This window comes from Camellia sinensis, chromosome 3 (genome assembly GCF_055761805.1).
Source record: "Camellia sinensis isolate YWXY chromosome 3, ASM5576180v1, whole genome shotgun sequence".
Taxonomy (NCBI): Eukaryota; Viridiplantae; Streptophyta; class Magnoliopsida; order Ericales; family Theaceae; genus Camellia; species Camellia sinensis.
Genome location: NC_138963.1, coordinates 121028639 through 121045051, shown reverse-complemented (window position 1 = coordinate 121045051; position 16413 = coordinate 121028639). Strand labels below are relative to the sequence as shown.

At 37.8% G+C, this 16413-nt stretch overlaps 1 long non-coding RNA gene across 3 annotated transcripts; it reads left to right on the top strand.

Annotated features, from left to right (window-relative positions):
* The first annotated feature begins 7256 nt into the window (after positions 1-7256).
* Positions 7257-14996, top strand: LOC114306858 (uncharacterized). Of its 3 annotated transcripts, XR_014364460.1 has the most exons (4): positions 7311-8959; positions 9791-9989; positions 14211-14248; positions 14351-14996. It is a non-coding gene; the product is annotated as an uncharacterized LOC114306858 (long non-coding RNA). The 3 variants fall into 3 exon arrangements; XR_014364461.1 differs by lacking the exon at positions 14351-14996 and having other exon boundaries at positions 14211-14345; XR_014364459.1 differs by lacking the exons at positions 14211-14248; positions 14351-14996 and having other exon boundaries at positions 7257-8959; positions 9791-10324.
* Positions 14997-16413: the final 1417 nt, after the last annotated feature.

Genomic DNA, 16413 nt, shown 5'->3' with positions numbered 1-16413 from the left:
AACTCACACATTTGTCCAAAAAGAGCAATAAGCGTCTAGATGAGATCTAGGATGCATTCACGTGATAAATACGAGTTTGGAAGCATTGATTATATGCTTAAATGTTTTGTTAGGATTAATTATATGTGTAAGTTGTGAACTACTTGCATTGCAAATTATCTGGAAATATGTGCTTCTTAGAGTATGCATACTTGTGTACCTTTTGTATGAAATATAATGCAAGTTTAATCAGATGGTGAGAACCAGAGGTGATGAGTTAGAGGAATCCTCTACTGCCAGACTGGACAGAATGGAAAGACTGATCCAAGAAATGGCAGAAGCTTTGAGACAGCAATAGGAGTGGCAACAACAGTGGCAGCAACCACCTCCACCTCCGGCACCACCTGTGCCAGATAATCAAAATGATGACCGGATAATAGCTCTCACCAAGGAATTCAAGAAAATGAAACCACCGCAGTTCCATGGCGGACTGGATCCTTTGAAAGCTGAGGCTTGGGTTCTTGGGATCGAAAAACTGTTTGAGGTGTTTCCGTGCTCGGGTACACAGAAAGTGCTTCTAGCCACCTTTATGCTAGAAGATGAAGCGAGAAGATGGTGGATGTTGATGAGGGAAAACCACAGAGATGTTGATTGGGCGAAATTTTTGGAAATCTTCTATGACAAGTACTTCCCGCAGTGTGTCCGGGATAGGAAAGTGGCAGAGTTCATGGAACTCAAGCAAGACAGCATGACTGTAGCTGAGTATGAGGCCAAATTTACTGAGTTGGCCAGGTTCGCACCACACGTAATTGATACTGACTATAAGAAGGCAAGGCATTTTGAGGGTGGGCTCCGAAGTGACATCCTAGAGAGAGTGAATGTCCTGAAGTTGGAGACCTACATCGAGGTGCTTGATCGGGCCATCATATCAGAGGCTAACATAGCTAGACAAGCTAAGCCAACAACCGAATGGAAAGACAACAAAAGACAAGGCTTCTTTTCGAAGAAGAAATTTCTGAAAAAGCAAAACACGGGCTCCTCAACTACTTCAAGTTCTTCCCGAGACACAGCTCCCATGTGCAACATTTGTAGCAAAAGGCACCGTGGAGTTTGTTACCGTGCATCGGGAGCCTGTTTTAAGTGTGGGAAACAAGGGCATATAGCCCGAGATTGTAATCAGAATAGTGGGAAGATAGCTGCTAGCTCCACTGCATCGATCCCAAAGCCGAGAAATACTTTGAGATCTGCTACTACTGGAGATACAGTGAGACAGGGGAGAGTCTTTGCACTTGTTCCGGGCGATACACGGAATGCCAATGCCGTTGTTTCAGGTACTATTTCAATATGTAATCAGGATGCCTTTGTATTAATTGATTCTGGATCAACGCACTCATTTGTGACATACACGTTTGCATCTAGACTGAATAGACCCCTAGAGCTTTTGCCATATTTGTTGTGTGTGTCTGCTCCGTCGGGGGAATCTGTGTTGTGTGATTATATATATCGGTTTTGTGACATGCATATCGAGGATGCTACCCTATATGTAGATTTATTACCCTTGAACTTTAGACATTTCGATGTAATTTTGGGCATGGATTGGTTGACCAAGTGTTGTGCCACCATAGACTGTATGACAAAAAGGGTTGTATTTAACCTACCAGAACGGAAAGAGATTGTGTTTGTAGGCAATGGGGTAGTGCCTCCACCGTATTTGATATCCGTAATGAAAACACGTAAACTGATTAGGAAAGGGTGCCAGGGTTATTTGTGCTATGTGTTGTCTGAACAATCTGAAAACGTTGAATTGAATAATATTCCTATTGTTAGAGAATTTCCGGATGTGTTTCCGAATGAATTACCAGGGGAATTGGTAGACAGGGAGATCGAGTTTACCATTGAAACTATGCCAGGCACCCAGCCTATTTCTAAGGCTCCCTACAGAATGGCTACTGCCGAAATGAAAGAATTAAAGGAATAGTTGCAAGACCTTCTTGATAAAGGGTTTATCTGGCCTAGCACTTCGCCTTGGGGTGCACCAGTGTTATTTGTAAAGAAAAAGGATGGTACCTTGCGCCTGTGCATTGATTACCGGGAGTTGAACAAGGTAACGATAAAGAACAAATATCCCTTACCCCGTATTGACGACTTATTTGACCAGTTGCAGGGATCCCAAGTGTTTTCTAAGATCGATTTGAGATCCGGGTATCATCAGCTGAAAGTTAAGGCAGAGGATGTTGAGAAAACCGCATTCAGAACGAGGTATGGTCATTTTGAGTTTCTTGTTATGCCGTTTGGAGTGACTAATGCTCCGGCAGCATTTATGGACTTAATGAATAGAATTTTTAAAACCTATCTTGATGAGTTTGTTGTTGTCTTCATCGATGATATTTTGATATACTCTAAAGATAGACTTGAACATGAACATCATTTGAGGACTGTTCTACAAATACTTCGGGAAAGAAAACTATTTGCTAAATTAAAGAAATGTGAGTTTTGGTTGGATGAGGTTGTTTTCTTAGGGCATGTGATTAACAAGGAAGGAATTTCAGTGGACCCGCAGAAAATAGAAGCAATTGTGAATTGGCCTACACCGACTAATGTAACAGAAGTTCGCAGTTTTATGTGTTTGGCTGGGTACTACCGGAGGTTTGTAAAGGATTTTTCGAAATTAGCTGTGCCTCTTACCCAATTGACACGTAAAGGACAACCATTTGAGTGGAACAGCGAAAGAGAATCAGCCTTTCAGGAATTGAAGACAAGATTGACCACTGCACCAATTTTGACACTACCTTCAGGTACGGAAAATTTTGTGATTTTCAGTGATGTATCTTATAAGGGTTTGGGTTGTGTGTTAATGCAGAACGGAAAGGTTATTGCTTACGCCTCCCGACAGTTGAGGCCACATGAGAAGAACTATCCAACGCATGACTTAGAATTGGCCGCAGTCGTTTTTGCCTTGAAAATTTGGCGGCATTATCTGTATGGGGCAAAGTGTGAAGTCTACACAGATCATAAGAGCCTAAAATACTTCTTCACGCAGAAAGAGTTAAATATGCGTCAGAGAAGATGGCTGGAATTGATAAAAGATTACGACCTAGAAATTCAGTATCACTCCGGGAAAGCTAATACAGTGGCTGATGCCTTGAGCAGAAAATCAACAGGGAGTATGGCTTGTTTGCTTACTGAACAAAGGGAGAATTTGCAAGACTTTGAAAAGTCTGAAATTGAGGTAGTGGTATGTGAACAGGGCGGATTGATAGCCGCTATTACAGCCGAACCGGCAATTGTTGATGAAATCAAATAGAGACAGAAAGAGGATGAGTTCCTCAGAAAAGTAATTGATGAAAATGAGACAAGTCCAAAAGCAGAGTTTAGCATTGAGAATGAAGTGTTGAAATTCCGGAAAAGAATATACGTTCCTAATATTCCGGAGCTAAGGAAGAGGGTTTTAGATGAAGCCCACAGATCCGTATTTGCTATGCATCCGGGTAACAATAAAATGTATCGGGATTTGAAACAAACCTATTAGTGGCCAAAAATGAAGAAAGAGATTGCAGAATATGTGTTCAAGTGCCTTCAGTGTCAGCAAGTTAAGGCTGAACATCAGAAACCAGGCGGTCTACTTCAACCTCTTCCTATTCCTGAGTGGAAGTGGGAACATGTGACTATGGATTTCGTTGTTGGCCTACCTCGGACTTCCCGAGGTATGGATTCTATTTGGGTTGTGGTTGATAGACTGACTAAATCTGCACATTTTCTGCCGATCAAAACTACATTTACTGCTTACAGGTTGGCTACTATTTATGTTGATGAAATTGTCCGTTTACACGGAGTTCCGGTATCCATTGTGTCGGATAGAGATCCAAAATTTGTATCAAGATTGTGGAAGAGTTTGCAGGAAGCTATGGGAACAGAACTAAGGTTCAGCACTGCATTCCACCCACAGACAGATGGGCAGTCAGAACGAACGATACAGACTTTGGAAGATATGCTTCGCATGTGTGCTTTGGATTTCCAGGGGAGTTGGGAAGATTACTTGCCACTTGCAGAATTTGCTTATAATAATAGCTTCCACTCCAGCATCGGTATGGCACCATACGAGGCTTTGTATGGTAGGAGGTGTAGATCACCTATTTGTTGGACAGAGGTCGGAGACAGAGCTTTGCTTGGGCCTGAAATTGTACAAGACACCTCTGAAAAGATCAAAACTATTCGGCAAAGACTCAAAACAGCTCAAGATCGACAGAAGAATTATGCAGACGTTCGGAGAAGACCTCTTGAGTATGAGGTCGGCGATCATGTGTTCATCCGCGTTTCTCCGATGAAAGGCCAAGTCAGGTTCGAGAAAAAGGGCAAGTTGTCGCCCCGTTATATTGGGCCGTTTCAAATTTTGGAGAGGCTTGGTCCAGTTGCTTATAGAGTGGCTTTGCCACCGGGATTTGAGCAAATCCACAACGTATTTCATGTGTCGATGTTGAGGGGTTACCTCCGAGACCCGTTGCATGTGATTGATTATCACCGGGTTGCTATTGATGAAAATATGGAATATGCTGAATGGCCGGAAAGAATTGTTGATCAACAAGTGAAGGAATTGAGAAACAAATCCATTCCAATGGTGAAAGTGGAATGGAAGGAACACTATGGGACAGATGCTACATGGGAAAAAGAGGAGGAAATGCGTCTACGCTATCCACATTTGTTTCCCGACGAAGGTAAATTAAGTTTGGAGGACCAAACTTCCTAAAGGAGGGGAGACTGTAATACTCCTGTTTCGTAGTATGCTAATTGGTCCTTAAATTGAGTATGATTATGTGTTTACCATGATTTTATGTGCCATTATGTGAATATATGTGATTTTGAAGTTTTATCTGTTCACCGTAGGAATATCTGTTTGAATAATCAGCTTTGGAAATTAAATTGAGGGCCTTATCGGCCACAGAACCCGAAATTGAATACGCCATTGTGATTGGCATAATTTTTAGAGCCTACGGTGAAATTTAATTGAAAAATTGATTTGGACCAGATTAAGTTGATTAAGTTGGTAAAATGGGTGCCCAATTACTCTCTATTATTATATTATGACTTGGTGGGGCTTGTTGTATATGAGCACTACTCAATCAAACTCCCTCTCTAATTCTCACTTGGCTGATATACACTCTAAGGAGAGGAGAGGGCCGGCCATTAGAGAGAGAGAAGAGAGAAAAATCTGTGTTTGATCTTGAGGGCTTGGAATTTTGAAGTCCAACTCAAATTGGACCATAGATTGAAGAATTGGACTTCTAGGTAAGCCATTGCCTCTTGAAATCATGAATTGAACTTGTAATCTTGTGAGCTCAAAGTATTTTTGTAGTCAAGAGCATGATTTAAATTGGTTTTGTTGAGATATGATCATGCATACATAAGATTACTTTTGAATTGCCATAAGTTGCAAAATCTAGCATGTATCATGTCAATTAAGCAAGATTTGAAGTTTGATCATGCATGCAAGCTTGGTTTTGTTGAGCTTTATGGGAATAGGCACCACTTGCATCTTTTGAATTAGAAATGAAGTCAAGATGGGCATGCATGTTTGAATAATTGAAGATGGGAGCTTGAAATGCATGAATATGTGTGATAGAATTGGATTTGGTGTCAATTTGAGACATGCAAGTGTGTAATCCTTGAAATTGAGTTCCATAATAATGTGTTTTGGTGTTTGTACCATGTTAGTATGATTATATTTGAGATTTGAACCTTTGCATGCAAGAATGGTAGCTGGGAAATTGAATTGAAGCTCAAGAACACGATCTGGAATTTCCAGAATTTTGACTTCCGCTCGAGCGGGGGAAGTGCCGCTCGAGCGGAGAAATCGAGCTCCCAGCATTTTCTGCAGACATGGTTCCCGCTCGAGCAGGGAAGTTGACGCTCGAGCGGGGAGCTATGTAGACAGGCAGTCCGCTCGAACGGCCGAGTTCACGCTCGAGCTGGAATTGAAGGCAACCAGTACTTTCGCAGACCTAAGGGTCCGCTCGAGCGGGGACCCTATTTTCTGAATTCCTGTTTTTGCATTTGTGTTCTGTCTTCCGTTCTCTTTCACTTGCAAGCACTCTTAGGCATATGTTAAGCATTATAAATGAGTTAATGAGGTAATAATAAAGCTTAAAGAGGAATATGTGGATTAAAGAACGGATTGAACTGTTAGTGACCCTTTTGTATTCATGAAATGTGTAGGGTCAAGCTCCAGGGCAAATCCACAAGCCGATCACTGTGAGTAATATCAATATTTGAAATCTTATTAATGTCCAATTGTGTATTCCCTTATAAGCTTTATGAGTTGCTAATTGGGATCGTGGACAAAAGTCTGACATGAATGAATATTTGGACCAAAGGTCGTTTTGACGATGGTGAATGGACCAAAGGTTGTTTTGGTAGAAATGAATGGATCGAAGGTCGTTCGGACATAATGAATGGACCGAAGGTCGTTTTGATAGAAATGAATGGACCAAAGGTCGTTTCGACATACGTAAATGGACCGAAGGTCGTTTTGACATGAATGAGTGGGCCGGAGGCCGTTTTGACATGAACGAGTGGGCCAAAGGCCGTTTCGACATAAATGAATGGGCCGAAGGCCATTTTGACATAAATGAATGGGCCGAAGGCCATTTTGACAGAAATGAATGGGCCGAAGGCCGTTTCGACATAAGTGAGTGGGCCGAAGGCCGTTTTGCCATGAATGGAAACCCAAATGGGCCAAAAGCCATAATGTTTGGAACTACAGCTACTTGATTTGAATTTCGCATAGTTATATATATTTGTTAAATAGAAGTATGAATTGGGCCCAAGGCCGTTTGGAGCATGTTGTTCTACATATTGTTATGTAATTGTCATATTTGATATCATTCACTGGGCTATCGCTCACGCTCATTCATGTGTGTGTAGGTGAGCCAAGGGAAGTCCAAACCCAGCCCCAGTGAAGTCTGCTAGGAAATCCGAGTTTTTGAGGAAGTTAGCCTTGCGTCTCACTCTTGAGACCTACCCTTGCCTTTTTGCTATGTAATTACATTTTGTCTTGCCGGCAAGGACTTTATGTATACCTGTAAATAGTCTGTCATAGGTTGACTCGTTTTGGATGATCCTGTCTGTAATGAATTTTGTGAAACTGTACTTTTGATGTGGGTTATTAATGTAACTGAATATGGTCTGTTGATGTGCACATAAGCACGGCTCTATGGACAAAGTTTTTATTTATTGCTTCTGTTTGGCCCCTTTACTCTGACAAGTCATCTTGTTTTGGTCTGAGGTCGTAGGTAATCTCAAGATTACTGGCCGGTTACGTCCTTAACTCACAGGGGCGGGTTAGGGTCATGACATGTACTCTCGCCTTCAATTATTTAAATGCCACTTCCAATTTAGTGGCCTTGTTTGGTTTGTGTTTTGAGATATTATTTCAAAAATAATTTTTTTGAAGAGAATTTAGAAAATTTGAAAATTTGTTTGGTTATATATTTTGAAAATAGTTTTAGAGTTTTGGAGTTTAATATGATTTGATTTTTTTTTTTTTTTTTTTTTTTTTTTTTTTTTTTATAGTTGAATAGATAGGTGTGAGAGAAAAAGTGATTGAGAAGGAGAGATGAGAGAGAAAAAGTAAGGATTGATGTGTAAGTAGAGAGAAAAAATAATTTTGAATGTTCTTAAAAAATTTCAACCAAACATATTTTTGGAGTTTTTTTTTTTTTTTTTCTAAAAACGTGTTTTGAGAGACAAACCAAACATGCTCAGTATTTCTGTTTGAATTTGATGCATTTTCCATCTCCTAATTCTACAACCATATGTTGGCAAGGAGGGTGAGAAATGCTACAACTTTTGGCACTGACTCTATAGAGATATGATCACTATGAAAGAGAAGTCTGGAATACAGCAATGTAGGCTTTTAACCTTGTAGCTAAAGAGCAAAATGGAAAATTATTGAAGAAAGATGTTTTGATTATTAATTTAATATTTTGCTTTTTTGTAACCTATTTATTTTGTTGTGTAAATCTTTATTGTTTTAGGCATTCTTTGTTTTAATTAATGACAAAGATGATTTAATCCTGTATGGATAGTTGTTAATTGACAATTTTTAAAGCAAGTCATAAACTCAAAATCAAAATAAAAGAACTATTGGACTACTTAGTTCTAGTCCTTAAATTCAAAATCAATTGGCAATTTTTAGTGTTAATGTGTCAATTTTGTATTAAAGTAAAAGAACTATTGGACTACTTAGTTATTTGGGGTTGAAGGAGTACCAATATTTTCAAAAATTATTTTCTTGGGAAAAAAAATTTCATTTTATGCCTATTTCAGTTATCTTGGTATTGTTTGAATGATGTATGTCTGCATGTGTGATACTGATCTCGCCACCATCACCGCGTGTAATGATCTTCTGGTTTTATTGATATGGAATGGACATGTTTGATAGTGGTATACTAGGATTTTGGCCAATGTAAATATCACTTGTGCAACTCTCAATGTTATGAGTACGCACATGGTATGTGCAGTGGCTTGCAGCTGTGGAACTTGACTTTTAAAAGGCCGCTATCCTCTTTTGAAAGATGTCGATGTTACCCTTAATCCTTCAAAAGGTTTAGCATGGGTAGAAGGCACATCATCTGATAAAAGTGGTAGAGTAAACAAACTCCTGAATCTTTCCTAGTCAAATGTTTTAAATGGGTATTCTTCATATCCTTCAGAGGAGAGGCTTAGAGAAAGTGACATCTCAGCTAGCATCAGTTCAAGATTCAGATGTGATTCACAGAGAAATCCTGAAATTGAAGATAAAGGATTGCAACAAAAGAGCAATGGTACATGAGAGCAGGCTAGCCCTGTTGATGCAGTATTAGTCAAAGACGAAGGCAATCCTATAGATGATGAAAGAGGCCAAGTGCTCCAAACTGCACAGGTGGCTATGAATATGATTGATGTGACCATGCCTGGTACTCTGACTAAAGAACAGAAGTAGAGGGTATTGCTTTATTAGTTGCATACTGGTCTTCAATTAATTGTATTTCAGTTAATAATGGTTAGTTTTATGTGCTCTGTATGTTGTGTACATAAAATGAAATATGAAACCAGTAATAGTTCTATATTTTTCAGTTAATGCTTAAACATTTTTTATTGTTAACTGGTTTCATATCATGTCATTATTTTTCCTCCTATATCTATAGAAATCATTGTAGGTTAAGTGTTGCATTTTTTTTTTTTGTAATATCATAGTGTGTTTCAAAATTATTCACGTGGTGGTGAGAATGACTGCCTGGCACTTTTGAACTCCTTGGTGCTTGTATCTTTTTCCTTGAAAGAAATTATTTTCATTGTTGTGATATTGGTCAAATGGCTGATGTAGAGTTGTATAGATAGGTCCTAGAGAGTGCTACCCTTATGGAGAAAAATTAAAATAGAGTTTGTTTCTCTCTCCTTGTATGATGCTTCTATGTTGTGGTGTGAGATTCTGCATGCTTCCATGTTGTGGTGTGAGATTTTGCTTAGCATTTCATTAGGATGAGTTCATAAATAAAAGTTGTCTATTTGTTTTTCAAGGAGTAGGGATTCTGGGTAATAATAATTATGAAGTATCACCTTGTAGAACTCGAAATTGTCTCATAAATACTGTTATGAGCTATTTAAGAATGTCTCATGTCTTAATGAATTTCCTTTGATATACTTGCATATTTGGATCCACAGGACTTTGTATAAAATGATTCTGTGGGCTACGTAATAGATAAAGTATAGCATTTAATTATGCTGTCAAAAAATTATAGAATTTTTATCACAATTTTTTGTCATTTGTGTCTAGGTCCTGATAGTTGTGGGCCAAGGAGAGACAGTTGTGAAAGCTTTGCAAGATGCCTAATTTATGTGCTTCACATGTCAATATTCTCTCTCCTAGTTATCTTTCTCCCTCCCTCAAATTATAGCTTTGTGAAGCAGCTTAGGTAGTGAAGGTGGATTCTTCTAAGGTTGATGAGAGCAAAGGAAGAAAACGCAAGCATCTGGTGAGTAACATACGTCCAACAGCGTTTGACAACTTTTGAAATTAAATTTTACTTCATTTTATATCTATCTCCTCTTCTTTTGGTCCACCTCTTCCTCTGGCCACCACCACCTAGGGGTGTAAACGGTTTGGTCAGGAATGAGGGAAAATTTAGCACTGAATTGGAATTTTCAGTTTTGTTGATTGAAGAACTGAATCAAATTGCATGCTACGGTTTGGTTTTGTTGGTTTGGTGTAGATGAGGGATTCACATGAGATTTTAAAGGGTTTTATAAAAACTAGTAGAATCCCACATTGGTAATAAATAAAGAAAAATAGTGAAAGTTGTTCTATAAATGCATCCCTCTCTAATTTTTATTACAAAATGTGTATTGTTAGTCAGTTAGCTTCTAATGTTCAAAAGATTAAAATATAAAGTATTTAAATAAATATATTGGTTTGTTCGGGTCTGTATCGGTGTAGAAATTTTCAAAATCAAAATAAAAAACAGATTGAAAATCAAAATTTCAGCCCGTCTTGAGCGGGTGGTTCTGTTTTGTTCTGTTCTGTCTTTTTCACACTCCACACCACCTCTACTACTACTGCTACTATTATCATTGATATTATTATCGGATTTATAATAGTATGATTTGATTTATTGGGCATATCTCTCTCTCTCTCTCACTCAGTGGTTGTACCTACTCTGTTGGAAGCTTATTTGCATATACAATTTCCTGAAGGTGCTTGGAGGTTGTTGATGTTTTTAAAGAGTACAAGATTAGGGAATGATTAGGATATCATCCTTTATTTATATTAATGAAGATTAATAATTACAAGGAAGTCCTAAGGCATAAAATAATTACAAAATAATAACCCAAATAATCATATATTATTCTAACACTCCCCCTCAAGATGGTGCGAAGATATTTCTCATGCTCAGCTTGCCTAAGATGTCATGAAATGGCTTACTCCCATTTTCTTGGTAAGAATGTCAGCAAGTTGTTCACTAGACTGCATAAATGGAGTATATATTGTGCCACTAGTGAGTTTCTCCTTAATGAAGTGACAATCAATCTCAACATGCTTTGTGCGTCAGTGATGTTGATAATAGCCTTATTATCACAATATAACCGCATGGAGTCCGTCTGATCAATACTTAGATCACTCAACAATAACTCGATCCATAAGAGTTTACACACCCTTTGTGTCATAACTCTAAACTCAGCTTCTGCATTTGACCTGGCAACCACATTCTGTTTCTTACTCCTCTAAGTAACTAGGTTGCCTCCAACAAAGGTGCAATACCCTAAAGTCAATCTTCTATCAATCAATGATCCAGTTCAGTCAGCATCTGTATAGGCTTCTACACGAAGATGATCATACATTGAAAAATAAAGACCCTTACCAGGAACAGACTTCAAGTAACTCAAAATTCTCATGACAGCCTTGAAGTGAATCTGATGAGGAGCATTTATAAACTGGCTAACCACACTGACAGCAACAACAATATTAGGACGAGAGTGAGATAGGTAAATGAGTTTACCCACTAATTGCTGATAGCTCTCCATGTCAACAGTTGCTCCTCCTTTATCATCCCCCAGTTTCTGATTGGATTCCAGTGGAGTGTAAAAGGCCTTACAACCAAGCATCCCAGTTTCCTTCAACAGATCAAGCATATATTTCCTTTTTGAGCATCCTTGGAGCGAGCAACTTCAATTCCCAGAAAATACTTCAAGCGCTTCAAGTCTTTGATTTTAAACTCACTAGCTAAATATTTCTTCAACAGAGGAATTTCCGCATTATCATCACCCGTAAGAACTATGTCATCTACATAAACAATGAGTACTATAGTCTTACCAAGTGAGGAATGTTTCACAAACAAGGTGTGATCTGCTTGACTCTGTTTGAAGCCATATTTAAGCATAGCCTGAGTGAATCTCTTAAACCAAGCTCTCAGAAACTGCTTGAGACCATATAATGACTTCTGAAGGCTATATACTTTGACTTCTGTCTGATAATCCTCAAAACCAGGAGGAATGTCCATATATACCTCTTCTTCGAGGTCACCATGGAGAAAGGCATTCTTTACATCAAACTGATGAATAAGCCAATCTAGATTAGCTACTAAAGAGAGAAGCACTCTGACTGAGTTCATCTTAGCCACGGGTGCAAAAGTCTCCTGATAGTCAACGCCATACGTCTAAGTGAACCCTTTTGCCACAAGTCTAGCCTTGTAATGCTCAATAGAAACATCCGCTTTGTGTTTCACAGTATACACCCATTTACATCCCACAGGTCATTTGCTCTTAGGTAACTCAATCAATTCCCAAGTACCATTTTTCCTAAGTGCTTTCATTTCCTCAATCATGGCAAGTTTCCACTCAGAGGTAGTAAGAGCATCCTGAAAATGGTTAGGAATGCTAACAGAGAAAGAATTGGACACACACACTCTATATGAGGATGACAAATGAGTAGGATACAAAATTTGAGATAGGATATTGAGTACAACACCTTACACCCTTTCTCTTGGCAATAAGAACATCAAGATCAATGGACTCAAGAGATTCAAAATTACTTGGACTCTCATCCGAAGCAGGAGATGGCAGTGGAGGAGCAGAAGTTGTCTCTCGTATCCAGTTAACTTTTTGTCTGTTTTTGTCCCTGACATAAACTTGCCCTTCCCTATCCTTGGTAACATTGGGTTCTACAGTCCCAGTAGGAGGTAGTGGTGTAAGAACAACTAGTTCCACCATAGGAATCACAGGAATCACTTCACACCAAGGCTCTCTCTGAAGGGAGGACTGTGACACCGGAGAGAATAAGAAATAGGACTGGGACTCAAAGGATATGGCATCTATGGACACAAACCACTTATGAGAAGGAGGGTGGTAACACTTATACCCTTTTTGAGTATGAGAGCACCCAAGGAAAACACATTTGAGGGAGTGAGGGTCCAACTTACCACGAACATGAGAGTGGTTATGGACAAAACAGACACAATCAAATATTTTAAGAGAAATAGCAAACAAGGACTGGGAACCTGGGAGGACTTGAAGAGGAGCTTGTTTTTGCAAGAAGTGGTAAGAAGATGATTAATAAGATGGGCAGCAGTGAGAACAACGTCGTTCCAGTAGGACCGAGGCACACTCATAGAAAAACACATGCATCGAGCCATGTCAAGAAGATGTCAATTCTTACATTCCGCCACCCTATTTTGTTGAGGGGTTTCGGCTCCACCCAAGTATTTTTGGGTGGGTTGATGACAGTCTAGGGTTTCGGTTCACCCTTGTTGGTCGAACATAGCGACGATAGCTAGTGGCTGGTGACTTCGATGGGTAATAGGAACAGTATAGGTAGATGGGTTTAAGGTTTAGGGTTAGGCTCTGATACCATGATGTTTTTAGAGAATACAAGATTAGGGAATGATTAGGATATCATCCCCTATTTATATTAATGAAGATTAATAACTACTATGAAGCCCTAAGGCATAATATAATTATAAAATAATAACCCAAATAATCATATATTATTCTAACAGTTGTCTCTCTATTGGTCAGTTAGTTGTAATTTTGAGATTGTTGTTGAACAATGCCTTATGTTTCTGTATGACGAGATTCACCTTGCAACTGTTGTAGCTGTTTGAACGCAGAATTATTAGAATCTATTCAGTGTGTTTGGTTTGAGTTTTCTGGATTAAGTTATTTGAAAACTGAGTTTTTTAGTTTTCGTATTTTTTTGTTTTTAGTGAATATTTTTTAAATTCTAAACATTTTTTTTTTTACTTTTTTAGATGTATCTAAAAAGTAAAAAATTTGTGAAAAAATATTTTATAAAATTAATAAATACATAAAAATACAAAAAATGTATTGAATTCTTGTATTTGTTTGGTATTTAGTGAATTTTAAAAGATTTTTTTTACAATTTTTTTACTTTTTAGGTATATTTATGTTAGGTGTGTCTAAAAAGTAAAAAAATTACTTAAAATATTAAAAAAATTCAGTAAAAACAAAAAAATACGGAAAAAAAGAAAGTAGAATTTTCTGAAAAGTGTTTTCTGAAAAATGAAAACAAGCAAGGTATTTTTTAGTTTTGCAACTAGAAAATTCCAGTAGTGGCTGACTGGCAGTCTCGATTCACTATGAATTTATACTTGATATATTGATTTGTTCCCTGCAACATTTTACAACCTTAGCACTTTATTTTGAAGGGCTTATCTAAGACAATTTATTTTGATTTGTGCCAGTTGAGGGGACTCAAGGATCTGAAGTGTATGTTACAGAAGTAGGTTTCACATAGTAATTAAATTAACAGAGTTGTCAAACTTATCTTTGCCATTTCTAATCTTATTATGAAATAATCTAACTCATTTTACATTGAATTCAGTTGGTTGCGTTTGATTTTCTGATTCCCATGGTTCTGTTTGTCATCATTTCATATGTCATGAGCTGAGGTTGCCTCCAAGGACACCGAGCTCTTGCAGGTATGTGGGGGTCTTGCACTCATAATATCTTTCTTCAGAGGTTAAATATTCACCCATTGAAAAAAATAAGTCTTCTTACTTTCTGAATGAATAGCATATAAAATAGGCACACACAATGAGATTTCCTCATCATGTTTGGAAAAGAAAAAGGGAATGGATTTGTACTAATTCACAGAAAAAACCTGCAAGCGTTTTTATATTAAAAGAACTTAAAATCCTCTATGCTGGGATGTAGTCCTTGGAGATAATTTCATTCTTGTATTCCATAAGAAATGTTTTTTCTCCACAAAATAGTGTTCAGACATCTCATATCGTTCTTTGTTTTTCTCCTATGTTCCTTGACATTTTAAGACAAAGGTAGGGTCTGTGATGGATAATTAATAGTAGTAATGGTCCACAAAAAGACATATTTATTTCGAATCCCGTGATGAATAGAATGTAATGGTTTCATTTGAAAAGGATGTGTGAATGCCCAAAACTTACAAAAAAAAAAAAAAAAAAAAAACTTTCTGCAGAGAAATAATGTAAAGGGACCAGTTGGATATTAGATTTTTTTAGCTTACTTCATAGTTGTTACTTTTGCTTGGTTTGTTAATATGTTGCATTTTATAAGCTACTGTCTATACACTGTTAGGCAAGGTTGTATTCATGTATATATATATATATATATATATTATATATTAAAAATAACCTTCTACAATATATAAAATTATGTCATGAAAAGTATAATGATTTATGACACGTAAGAAAATGCCATAAAAGATTATATACGGTATACAAAGTATGTCATGAATATATTAAAACTGACTTTCTACGGCATACAAAATTATGTCGTGAAAAGTGTGATGATTTATGACATGCAAGAAAATGTCGTAAAGTATTATATACGGCATACAAAGTATGCCATAAATATATTAAAAAAAACCTTTTACGACATGCAAAGTTATGTCATGGAAAGTATGATGATTTATGGCATGATAAAAATGTCGTAAAAAATTATATACAGCATACAAAATATGTCATTAATGTTTAATTTATTACTTTTTACAACTTTACCTGCATGCCGTAAATGATGCTAAACTTTTCACGGCATGTCATATAATGGCATTTGTGTGCATGCCATGAAAGAATTTTTACGACATGCATTGCAAGTCATAAAAATTCAATTTTGTTATAGTGGCAGTAACAAATTAAATTAATAAAATTCTTATAGTGATCCTGGTTTAGAGCCGACCCATTTGATGTTTTAGATACGAGTTTTATTGCTGTATTTGGTTGTTCATGTCCCATTTCGTCTTACACTTCATTGAGTTTGGTTATCATTGTGTTTTAGTTGCATTTGGAAAGGGCAGGCGTTAGTTTTTCAAGATGGTTGTTGCCCAAATTTTGGCTTCTTCGCTCGAGCGACACTTCTTGCGTTCGAGCGGTCTTTGTGAACTTTCAGTATTTTTTTAGGTTCTGTGGAGATGCTAGGAGTTGGGATTCTTCGCTTGAGCGGTCCTTCTTGCACTTGAGCGAGACTCGTTCGAGTGGTGCTTTTTATGCTCGAGCGTGGGTCTTCTGTCTGCAAAACTTCTGGGAGTCTGTATTCTTTGCTCGAACGACAAACTTCTTCACTCGAGCGGTCACATCTTTTGTGTCTGGACGCTCGAGCGACACACCTTGCGCTCGAGTGACTTGCGTGTATGTCAGTTCGTAAAGTCTCTTTTCTGAGTCACTTTTTCACAACTCTCTCTTTCGCTCTAAACATTTCAAAACCCTATTTTCTCTCACTCTCTCACTAAAACTCATCTATTTCACTCAAATACACCTAGATCTATCGATTTTTTCACTTATGTCCCTTTGTTAAAAAGGTAGAGCTTGACGAGGGTTTTGTTCTATTCTGAGCAAAGTTGATTTTTGACGTCTTTGTGTTTCCTTCTCTCTCTCTCTCTCTCTCTCCTTCTAAGCTTGAGGTGGGGATTCT